The sequence below is a fragment of the Sesamum indicum genome, linkage group LG12 (genome assembly GCF_026168435.1).
Source record: "Sesamum indicum cultivar Baizhima isolate 11 linkage group LG12, ASM2616843v1, whole genome shotgun sequence".
Classification (NCBI taxonomy): domain Eukaryota; kingdom Viridiplantae; phylum Streptophyta; class Magnoliopsida; order Lamiales; family Pedaliaceae; genus Sesamum; species Sesamum indicum.
In genome coordinates, this window is record NC_142668.1 from 5,909,040 (window position 1) to 5,921,940 (window position 12,901).

Here is a 12,901-nt window from a genome sequence, read left to right on the forward strand (position 1 = left end):
TGCCTAGCTACTGAAGGGCCGATACATAAGTGTGCTCATATTCTTCTCGCCTTTACATGGATTGGCAAATACACTCCCACTCTCATTTAGAGAAGCTATCGTGAAGCCAAAATAGTCAGTCATTGCAGGAACACGTGTACCACTGCTGGTATCATGGACATCTATCTGCATTTAAGTCATGTAAACTAAATTGTCAGATGGTAAACGTTCATTATTTTTCTAGCAGTAATGCAAGTTGAGAGTATGAATTTCTTAAGCCTTCATCTGTAGCAATATATGTAATAGATATATGCTTCCAATTCTATGAATATTAAGCCTCTTCATAGAAAAAAGTGAAGATCAACAAACAAAAAGGACAATCAAAGAAAGAAGTTGATATGTCAGGGTCAGAAACCCTGAGCAAGTCGGAAAAACAAATGAATTAAAAAAGATATAAATAATAGCATTTTGGAAATGAACTCCTACAGAAGCAACTGGAGAAAGATCTGGAGATGTTTGCTTGAAAGAGCAACTAGAAATGAATAGCGGAGAGAACACCAATTGCAGATGTCAAGGGGCCACATACAAACGTGCCTAGCTGATATGTTGCTATTAGCAAACCATAAGTTTTATATTTCAAAAAATATTTCCTAAACTATAAATTGCCATGAAGCAAATTTTATTGTGCTATCTTTTCAGTTGGGTATCTTTCTTGATGGCAAGGCGTGTATTAGTCAGTAACTAGGATCGTTAAAAAACTCTATATGAGTCGTAATGGTTAGTCTTTTTCTTAAGTACAGTAGTTTCTTACAGTTATGAGATAATCATTATAGGAATAAAGAAGTTATGTTCATCACATTATAAAGGGGGTAACTGTAACATTTAAGATATCACCAAAATATGTGAAAGCATTGTGGCAGGTTTCTAAAAGTTCTAATGATGATGCCATCAAACTTAGAATGCTAACCCATTCATTATGGCACTTGCAAGAAGATATTAATCCATACAAGGAAAAGATGAAGAAGGCTGACCTCACTGTTATTTGCCTAGCTACTGAAGGGCCGATACATAAGTGTGCTCATATTCTTCTCGCCTTTACATGGATTGGCAAATACACTCCCACTCTCATTTAGAGAAGCTATCGTGAAGCCAAAATAGTCAGTCATTGCAGGAACACGTGTACCACTGCTGGTATCATGGACATCTATCTGCATTTAAGTCATGTAAACTAAATTGTCAGATGGTAAACGTTCATTATTTTTCTAGCAGTAATGCAAGTTGAGAGTATGAATTTCTTAAGCCTTCATCTGTAGCAATATATGTAATAGATATATGCTTCCAATTCTATGAATATTAAGCCTCTTCATAGAAAAAGGTGAAGATCAACAAACAAAAAGGACAATCAAAGAAAGAAGTTGATATGTCAGGGTCAGAAACCCTGAGCAAGTCGGAAAAACAAATGAATTAAAAAAGATATAAATAATAGGATTTTGGAAATGAACTCCTACAGAAGCAACTGGAGAAAGATCTGGAGATGTTTGCTTGAAAGAGCAACTAGAAATGAATAGCGGAGAGAACACCAATTGCAGATGTCAAGGGGCCACATACAAACGTGCCTAGCTGATATGTTGCTATTAGCAAACCATAAGTTTTATATTTGAAAAAATATTTCCTAAACTATAAATTGCCATGAAGCAAATTTTATTGTGCTATCTTTTCAGTTGGGTATCTTTCTTGATGGCAAGGCGTGTATTAGTCAGTAACTAGGATCGTTAAAAAACTCTATATGAGTCGTAATGGTTAGTCTTTTTCTTAAGTACAGTAGTTTCTTACAGTTATGAGATAATCATTATAGGAATAAAGAAGTTATGTTCATCACATTATAAAGGGGGTAACTGTAACATTTAAGACATCACCAAAATATGTGAAAGCATTGTGGCATGTTTCTAAAAGTTCTAATGATGACGCCATCAAACTTAGAATGCTAACCCATTCATTATGGCACTTGCAAGAAGATATTAATCCATACAAGGAAAAGATGAAGAAGGCTGACCTCACTGTTATTTGCCTAGCTACTGAAGGGCCGATACATAAGTGTGCTCATATTCTTCTCGCCTTTACATGGATTGGCAAATACACTCCCACTCTCATTTAGAGAAGCCATCTTGAAGCGAAAATAGTCAGTCATTGCAGGAACACGTGTACCACTGCTGGTATCATGGAAATCTATCTGCATTTAAGTCATGTAAACTAAATTGTCAGATGGTAAACGTTGATTATTTTTCTAGCAGTAACGCAAGTTGAGAGTATGAATTTCTTAAGCCTTGATCTGTAGCTATATATGTAATAGATATATGCTTCCAATTCTATGAATATTAAGCCTCTTCATAGAAAAAGGTGAAGATAAACAAACAAAAAGGACAATCAAAGCAAGAAGTTGATATGTCAGGGTCTCTGACCCTGAGCAAGTCGGAAAAACAAATGAATTAAAAAAGATATAAATAATAGCATTTTGGAAATGAACTCCTACAGAAGCAACTGGAGAAAGATCTAGAGATGTTTGCTTGAAAGAGCAACTAGAAATGAATAGCGGAGAGAACACCAATTGCAGATGTCAAGGGGCCACATACAAACGTGCCTAGATGATATGTTGCTATTAGCAAACCATCAGTTTTTTATTTGAAAAAATATTTCCTAAACTATAAATTGCCATGAAGCAAATTTTATTGTGCTATCTTTTCAGTTGGGTATCTTTCTTGATGGCAAGGCGTGTATTAGTCAGTAACTAGGATCGTTAAAAAACTCTATATGAGTCGTAATGGTCTTTTTCTTAAGTACAGTAGTTTCTTACAGTTATGAGATAATCAATATAGGAATAAACAAGTTATGTTCATCACATTATAAAGGGGGTAACTGTAACATTTAAGACATCACCAAAATATGTGAAAGCATTGTGGCATGTTTCTAAAAGTTCTAATGATGACGCCATCAAACTTAGAATGCTAACCCATTCATTATGGCACTTGCAAGAAGATATTAATCCATACAAGGAAAAGATGAAGAAGGCTGACCTCACTGTTATTTGCCTAGCTACTGAAGGGCCGATACATAAGTGTGCTCATATTCTTCTCGCCTTTACATGGATTGGCAAATACACTCCCACTCTCATTTAGAGAAGCTATCGTGAAGCCAAAATAGTTAGTCATTGCAGGAACACGTGTACCACTGCTGGTATCATGGACATCTATCTGCATTTAAGTCATGTAAACTAAATTGTCAGATGGTAAACGTTGATTATTTTTCTAGCAGTAACGCAAGTTGAGAGTATGAATTTCTTAAGCCTTCATCTGTAGCAATATATGTAATAGATATATGCTTCCAATTCTATGAATATTAAGCCTCTTCATAGAAAAAGGTGAAGATCAACAAACAAAAAGGACAATCAAAGAAAGAAGTTGATATGTCAGGGTCAGAAACCCTGAGCAAGTCGGAAAAACAAATGAATTAAAAAAGATATAAATAATAGCATTTTGGAAATGAACTCCTACAGAAGCAACTGGAGAAAGATCTAGAGATGTTTGCTTGAAAGAGCAACTAGAAATGAATAGCAGAGAGAACACCAATTGCAGATGTCAAGGGGCCACATACAAACGTGCCTAGCTGATATGTTGCTATTAGCAAACCATAAGTTTTTTATTTGAAAAATATTTCCTAAACTATAAATTGCCATGAAGCAAATGTTATTGTGCTATCTTTTCAGTTGGGTATCTTTGTTGATGGCAAGGCGTGTATTAGTCAGTAACTAGGATCGTTAAAAAACTCTATATGAGTCGTAATGGTTAGTCTTTTTCTTAAGTACAGTAGTTTCTTACAGTTATGAGATAATCATTATAGGAATAAAGAAGTTATGTTCATCTCATTATAAAGGGGGTAACTGTAACATTTAAGATATCACCAAAATATGTGAAAGCATTGTGGCAGGTTTCTAAAAGTTCTAATGATGACGCCATCAAACTTAGAATGCTAACCCATTCATTATGGCACTTGCAAGAAGATATTAATCCATACAAGGAAAAGATGAAGAAGGCTGACCTCACTGTTATTTGCCTAGCTACTGAAGGGCCGATACATAAGTGTGCTCATATTCTTCTCGCCTTTACATGGATTGGCAAATACACTCCCACTCTCATTTAGAGAAGCTATCGTGAAGCCAAAATAGCCAGTCATTGCAGGAACACGTGTACCACTGCTGGTATCATGGACATCTATCTGCATTTAAGTCATGTAAACTAAATTGTCAGATGGTAAACGTTGATTATTTTTCTAGCAGTAACGCAAGTTGAGAGTATGAATTTCTTAAGCCTTCATCTGTAGCAATATATGTAATAGATATATGCTTCCAATTCTATGAATATTAAGCCTCTTCATAGAAAAAGGTGAAGATCAACAAACAAAAAGGACAATCAAAGAGAGAAGTTGATATGTCAGGGTCAGAAACCCTGAGCAAGTCGGAAAAACAAATGAATTAAAAAAGATATAAATAATAGGATTTTGGAAATGAACTCCTACAGAAGCAACTGGAGAAAGATCTGGAGATGTTTGCTTGAAAGAGCAACTAGAAATGAATAGCGGAGAGAACACCAATTGCAGATGTCAAGGGGCCACATACAAACGTGCCTAGCTGATATGTTGCTATTAGCAAACCATAAGTTTTATATTTGAAAAAATATTTCCTAAACTATAAATTGCCATGAAGCAAATTTTATTGTGCTATCTTTTCAGTTGGGTATCTTTCTTGATGGCAAGGCGTGTATTAGTCAGTAACTAGGATCGTTAAAAAACTCTATATGAGTCGTAATGGTCTTTTTCTTAAGTACAGTAGTTTCTTACAGTTATGAGATAATCATTATAGGAATAAAGAAGTTATGTTCATCACATTATAAAGGGGGTAACTGTAACATTTAAGACATCACCAAAATATGTGAAAGCATTGTGGCAGGTTTCTAAAAGTTCTAATGATGACGCCATCAAACTTAGATGCTAACCCATTCATTATGGCACTTGCAAGAAGATATTAATCCATACAAGGAAAAGATGAAGAGGGCTGACCTCACTGTTATTTGCCTAGCTACTGAAGGGCCGATACATAAGTGTGCTCATATTCTTCTCGCCTTTACATGGATTGGCAAATACACTCCCACTCTCATTTAGAGAAGCCATCGTGAAGCCAAAATAGTCAGTCATTGCAGGAACACGTGTACCACTGCTGGTATCATGGAAATCTATCTGCATTTAAGTCATGTAAACTAAATTGTCAGATGGTAAACGTTCATTATTTTTCTAGCAGTAACGCAAGTTGAGACTATGAATTTCTTAAGCCTTGATCTGTAGCTATATATGTAATAGATATATGCTTCCAATTCTATGAATATTAAGCCTCTTCATAGAAAAAGGTGAAGATAAAGAAACAAAAAGGATAATCAAAGAAAGAAGTTGATATGTCAGGGTCAGAAACCCTGAGCAAGTCGGAAAAACAAATGAATTAAAAAAGATATAAATAATAGGATTTTGGAAATGAACTCCTACAGAAGCAACTGGAGAAAGATCTAGAGATGTTTGCTTGAAACAGCAACTAGAAATGAATAGCGGAGAGAACACCAATTGCAGATGTCAAGGGGCCACATACAAACGTGCCTAGATGATATGTTGCTATTAGCAAACCATCAATTTTTTATTTGAAAAAATATTTCCTAAACTATAAATTGCCATGAAGCAAATTTTATTGTGCTATCTTTTCAGTTGGGTATCTTTCTTGATGGCAAGGCGTGTATTAGTCAGTAACTAGGATCGTTAAAAAACTCTATATGAGTCGTAATGGTTAGTCTTTTTCTTAACTACAGTAGTTTCTTACAGTTATGAGATAATCATTATAGGAATAAAGAAGTTATGTTCATCACATTATAAAGGGGGTAACTGTAACATTTAAGACATCACCAAAATATGTGAAAGCATTGTGGCAGGTTTCTAAAAGTTCTAATGATGACGCCATCAAACTTAGAATGCTAACCCATCCATTATGGCACTTGCAAGAAGATATTAATCCATACAAGGAAAAGATGAAGAGGGCTGACCTCACTGTTATTTGCCTAGCTACTGAAGGGCCGATACATAAGTGTGCTCATATTCTTCTCGCCTTTACATGGATTGGCAAATACACTCCCACTCTCATTTAGAGAAGCCATCGTGAAGCCAAAATAGTCAGTCATTGCAGGAACACGTGTACCACTGCTGGTATCATGGAAATCTATCTGCATTTAAGTCATGTAAACTAAATTGTCTGATGGTAAACATTGATTATTTTTCTAGAAGTAACGCAAGTTGAGAGTATGAATTTCTTAAGCCTTGATCTGTAGCAATATAATAAGTTCAATAGACAAACCAATAGTTGGATCAAGGTGCTCAGTGTTCTTAATGTAAAATGTGTTTACCCTGACAGACGTGAGGTTTTTCAATTAGGAAAGTAATTCCTCTTTAATCTTTTATTCTTACAGTCATTACAACTGAATCTGCAAAATACACTGTCTGATGCAGCAAAGTTCAATCATGGTTTTACCACATTGATTCTTCCAGTTCCATTCCACCCAATAGCAAACAAGTCATATGGTTTTCAGGAAAATTGCAACATCTAAACATCAGAGGAAAGAAAATAAAGATAACAGGATACCTCTATATGTGAATATCCATCATGTTCCATTGTGGTTATACTTCCAAGCATATTGTAGCACAGAAAGTGCCTCTTTCCAGGCTGTGCAGGAGTAGCTCCAGGCTGAAAAGCTTCTTGCATTCTTGGCCCGGCAGTTACTATCATATGCCTGGACCCACTCTTCCCATTAAGGTTATCTTTGTGGCCATAAGAAGCCTTCTTACGAGATCCAGCTTTGGGAATAGATTCCAGCCCGTCATTACAATCTTCTTCCCAGTCATCGTCATAATTAGAGCGCCTACGTAATCTTTTTCTGCTAGGTGGCTCAAACTCACCATGGCTATCCTCACGTTCGCGGCCATCCTGCGGGCACTCCACCGTCTCTCCTTCATCGTGGCTACAAAAACCCTTCAGATTGGTCCCCTTCTCCTTCACTCCCTCTCCGCAGATCTACGATGGTTTTGAGGGTTTTCTCTGCAAGAAGAGAATCGAAAATGAAGTGGAGAAGCTGAAAATGGGAAGAGGAAGAGGAGGTGATTTTTGAGGGTTTTCACCGGTGCGAACGACATCTGTATATCTTTCTCATTACCGTTGGAATGGAAGAGGGGGATTTTTACCGGTGAAGAGGGGGTTTTTACCGGTAAAAGTAATTCGTTAATTATTTTCTGTATGAATGAAAGATCAATTGCGGGGATAGCTCAGTTGGGAGAGCGTCAGACTGAAGATCTGAAGGTCACGTGTTCGATCCACGTTCACCGCATTTTATACACAGTCGCGCCTTTTCTCTCTTATTTCAATTATTTTTCGGTGAATGATATTTCTATTTTGAATTTCGAGAGCAAATATTTACTATTATTTTGTTTTATTTTCGCCTTTCATTCGTCGTACTTTCCTACAACATTCGAGTTATTTAATTTTTTATGATAAAAAAAAATATTATATTAATATAATTTTTTTAAATATATTAATAATAATATAATGAGTCGTGATTTTTGATTAAAAAATTATTTATTTTAAAGATAATCACAATTTGGGCAATTTTTTTTTCAAGAAAAGCGCAAGTCGTGATTCATCGATTGGGCAATTTTTTTTATTTTTATTTAATTAAATTTTAAATAATTAATTATATAATTTCATTTAATTATACATAATTAACATATTAAAGTTATTCGTTTAATTATATATAATTAATTAAAATTATATTAATTTAAAAAATTACAATTAAGTGTACAAATATAATATGTATATTTTTTCGTACAATTGTAAAAAATACAATGAAGTATACAATTATTCTTGACAATCCGATATCGACACATCTGATTGTGTAGAAGAATTTCTTTGTTGGAATCGTTGTCTTGCACATGTTTGCGCTCAATCCATCTCGTTGTGAATAATTTATAAAATTATATTATTTCATTAGTCCTTTTATTAAATATAGTTTATATTGAGCGATGTATTATTTAACCGGAGTATTTTATGATTTTGGCTATTTATATTAATGTTCAATTAAACATCACATTTGATATAAAAATGGTATGGTTGGTTAATTAAATTATTAGATTTTTTATATTTAACCAAATACATAATTCTATGTATTGTTGTTTAATTAAATTATATAATAACGATAAATTGATAGAAAATTCATAGAAATATTCCGAAAATTATATTTAAGAAATATTATATTATTAAAGAGGGAAAATGAGATTTTAATGGTAATATAATTTAGAGATGTTATTAAAAACGATAGTTATAAATATATAAGGGGTTGATTGAATGAATTCTTATGAATTAGTTGATAAATCAAATATATGATTTGTTATACTCCGGTTAAATAATAAACCGCTCAATATAAACTATATTTAGTAAAAAGACTAAATAAATAATATAATTTTATAAATTATTCACAACGAGATGGATTGGGTGCAAACGCATACAAAGCAACAATCCCAACAAACAAAAAATTCTACACAATCAGATGTGCCGGTATCTGGTTGTCAAGAATAATCGTATATTTCATTGTATTTTTTACAACTGTACGAAAAAATATACACTATTACATTTGTACACTTAATTATAATTTTTTAAATTAATATAATTTTAATTAATTATATATAATTAAATGAAATTATAACTTTAATATGTTAATTAATACAACTGTAACTTTAATATGTTAATTATATATAATTCATTATTCAAAATTTAATTAAATGAAAAAAAAATTGCCGAAGTCGTGATTATGAATCACGACTTGAGCTTTTCTTTTAAAAAATTATTTGCCCGAGTCGCTTGTTTATAAAAAAAAAAATTAATCGAGTCGCGATTTTATTATATTATTATTAGTATATTTAAAAAATTTATATTAATATAATTTTTTGGATAAAAGAAAAAAAAAACTCTACAACATCCTTATAATTATAAAATCTTCTATATAGATTATTATTTAATCACGAAATCTTTAAATACGCCTTTCTCCCACAATAACATGTAGACTATTCATTTACGCACCTTCTTCTACTTTCAATTAACATGAGCTCCTTTACAACTTCTAAAGTTAATTTTTGGATGCAAAAATATTGGTTTGAGCCTAGCTTCCATTTCTCTCTAATAAAGATATCTTTTTCCCACCAAATCCAGCTTCACGTGTATTTACTAACTGCCACGTGACTTTTCCCTCTAATTCTTAATGAAAAGTTATGTGGGACTAACATTGACAATTTTTCTTCATATATTGGATGAAATATGAGAAAAGTGTAATATATGGGACTATATTAAAAATAAGTTTATTATATGAGACCACAAATGCAATTTTTCCTAATGATATTTTTTTAATAAATATAGTAGAAGAGCTTGTTAGCATTTTAAGAATAAATTAAGAACTCCTTACTTTTTTTTCTAAAGAAGCTTGTAAACTTCTAATAGTTTAATTTTTATGAGCTCATTTTTCAAAAATTTTGTCAAATATTTTGCAACATCTTATAAGTTATTAAATTTCTTATAAGATGTTCTCAAAAGCTCGTATACCCACTCAGACATCCTCTATGAATTTTTCATTTAGATCCTTTGAGTGCCATCTATACTTTGTCGTGCTAAATATTATCTAAGTATATATCTTCTTAAAAAAAATAAAAAAAAGAATTATCAAATGTATATACGTGTGATATGGTTATTGATATAATGACACGAAGTTTAGTTTATTAAATTCAAATCAAGAGATTAGCTTATAAGAGACTGCACAATTAAAAAAGTTATATATAGATTTTCAACGAAGCCTGATAGGAGTATATCATACCTACTCGGAAAAAGATATAAATAACCTTTCAAACATACCACTATAGACCTAGGACCCGCGTCTTTCTATATCGGGTTGGGTCGCTCAACCAGACCCGCTCTAATGACCCAAGATTTAGACCATAGATCATCTAACCACTCATGATTTGAGATGACGTCACGTGGGCACATTTAGCCCTGTTATACCCTCATTCTATGATATTTATGATAAAACATATTTATTGCTTTTTACTTTATTTACTACTTGGATCGCCAATTACTATCTCGAACTCGAACTGGCTTAAGCATCAGAGAGTCATCATGAGGGACTATCCCTAATAGCTTAATGTGTTTTCTGCAATGTGAGGAAGGGGGCACCGTGTAGCTAGTAGTTCATTATAAAGGACTACTTCCACTAATAGCAACACAACAGCAGAACTCCCGTTGACACTAGCACAACGCGCTAACAGGAATAGCACACAGAATCCAACAGCATCAACAAAAATAAGCAAGATGTAGTATGAAGGCAGTAAATTGAGAACACTTTCAAAATGTGGATTCATTGAATACGGAAAGCAATATACATTGTAAAATTGATGCTAGCGCAAGGGGGTCGCCTTGAGGGGGATACTAGCATGTTTTCAAAAGTCTATTTTGCCATGTTTTGACATATAAGTGAAACAATATTTTAAATTATGTATTATTAATTAAATTAAATTGAATTATTATTTAGTTAAGTGTCTTTAATAAACTATATTTATTTATAGAATATATTGATTACAAATGAAATACCAAAAAACTATATCAAACTTTTAAGGTATATTATTTACTATAAATAATATTTAAATTAAAATTACCATTATATGTATTTAAAATAAAAATTTTAATAGTTGCATTTCGTTATTCTTAGATTTTAAATAAATTAAATCATTTTTGCTAAATTTTTTAAAAAAAAATTAATACTTTCTACCTATCCTAATTTTTTTTATTCTTCTTCCCTCCTTCTTCACCGCCCACCACTACCGCCAAGTATCACACGAAGATGAGTCGATGTAGTCTAGATTGGGCAATGTCTCATGCATTTCTTTCTAGGCAACTACTCACCCTAAATTTGGGTTGTGATAGTCACCAACAGATGAAAAGGCGACAATCACCAATCAGGCGGTGATAGGGCGCATTCGCCTAAAGTCGGTGTCCCACCCATAGAGGCAACAGCTATCATCGATGACATATAAAATATATATATATATATATATATATATAAATACTATAGTCCATATGTATGATATATATATATATACGTGTGTGTATATATAAACCTCAAGATATATTTTTAAAATTATTTAAAATCTGAACTGTTCATTTTGAACTATTGAAGATCAATAGCTATTAAAATAAGAGTATAATGGACAACTCATTAAAATCACGACTTGATTAAAAAATTATTTATTTTAAAAATAATCACGACTTGAGGCAATTTTTTTTTTCAAGAAAAGCGCAAGTCGTGATTCATAATCACGACTTGGGCAATTTTTATTTTTATTTTTATTTAATTAAAATTTAAATAATTAATTATATAATTTTATTTAATTATATGTTAATCATTACAACCAGGATCATCAGGCAAGGATAGGATAATTTTACAAGATAATGAATAACCGGCAACCTTTCATAAAATTTATATCCAAATATAATACTCCAAACTACCCCTAAAAACGCCTTCAACACGGCTATGACCGGGGTCTTACCAGGAGCCATATATTTAGAATATAATTTTTATGTCAAGGCCAGTTATTATTATCCAACCTATAAATTTGATTAGTCCTAATTATTCATGATGCCGAATTCATGCTAGTGTAATTAACAGTTAGGAATCAACACATGAATCGGTTAGCCTATAAGGCTATCCATGAACAATAAAATAAGATAATAAATAAAATACAGAAATTAAAATAAAGCGAGTAAAACTTACAGTAGTCCTTATGTAGTTGCAAACTTCTTTTATTTCAATATATAGATTTACAATGAGAAGGGATTGCTCAACACATGAGCCAGAGAAAGAGAGAAAACAAAAGAGATATTTCTTCTAAGGTTCTGCCCTTAACGCCCTAAACATCTGCATTTATAGAATGCAGAGGAGCATATTCTACAGGGCCTATCCCTACTTAGTACAGTAGAAACCGTGTATTACACAGTATAAGACCGATATTTCGGGAAAAAGTGCTACAGTTACAATAATAACTAAACTAAAAGTAAAAAATGAATAGTAGAAAAGCCAAGATTCCCGGCCTTCTGTCTGCTTTGACGTCATTGATTACGTCATCTTATAAAATGGCTTATTAATGTGTCATTTGATTGCTGATCATGCATTGATGCCTTCGTTAATCAGACTTTCTCCCAATTCTTGCCTGGTTTGAGGAAGATTCTTCCATGTCTTTTTTATGAATCTTTTCTACCAAGGTCTCCTTGATAGCTTCAAAAATATCCTCGAATTCAACATCATTAGGATCTTGAGCATCTTGCATGAATTCAGATGCCATAGTTGAGTCTGATTTGGTGGATTTATTATCCTCCCCAAAATGTGCCATCAGGTCCTTTTTCATTTCTTCCACATATGCAGCAACCATCTGCTCTTTAGTCAGAAATTCTGACTTCATTTTGAATTTCCTTGAGGTATGATCGAAAGGAGATGGGGTAGCAATATCTTCCTTTTGGTTTTCATAGAAGCTTATTTTCGTCTGAAGGAGATCCATTGTCTCTTTTCCAAATATTTCCTTTGTATTAGGATCAATTTTCATCATTTTATTTCAAAATTTAATATGGGATATTCTGTATAAGCAAGGAATTCTAGCATCTGTCTGACCAATTTCTGGCGTCCATTTCCAGATCTAGGGTATTGAAAATTCAATGAAAAAGAAACATGAGGCTATTCCCTCTATGAATAGTTTAGCT

General features: G+C 32.8%; 1 long non-coding RNA gene and 1 other non-coding gene across 2 annotated transcripts; one reads left to right on the forward strand and one right to left on the reverse strand.

The window, feature by feature from the left end:
- Window positions 1–5,026: 5,026 nt before the first annotated feature.
- LOC148784791 (uncharacterized) lies at window positions 5,027–7,403 on the reverse strand. Its single transcript, XR_016063254.1, has 3 exons — window positions 6,704–7,403; window positions 6,111–6,287; window positions 5,027–5,265 (listed from the first exon to the last, which is right to left on the reverse strand). It is a non-coding gene; the product is annotated as an uncharacterized LOC148784791 (long non-coding RNA).
- Window positions 7,370–7,442, forward strand: TRNAF-GAA (transfer RNA phenylalanine (anticodon GAA)). Its single transcript has one exon. It is a non-coding gene; the product is annotated as a tRNA-Phe (tRNA).
- Window positions 7,443–12,901: the final 5,459 nt, after the last annotated feature.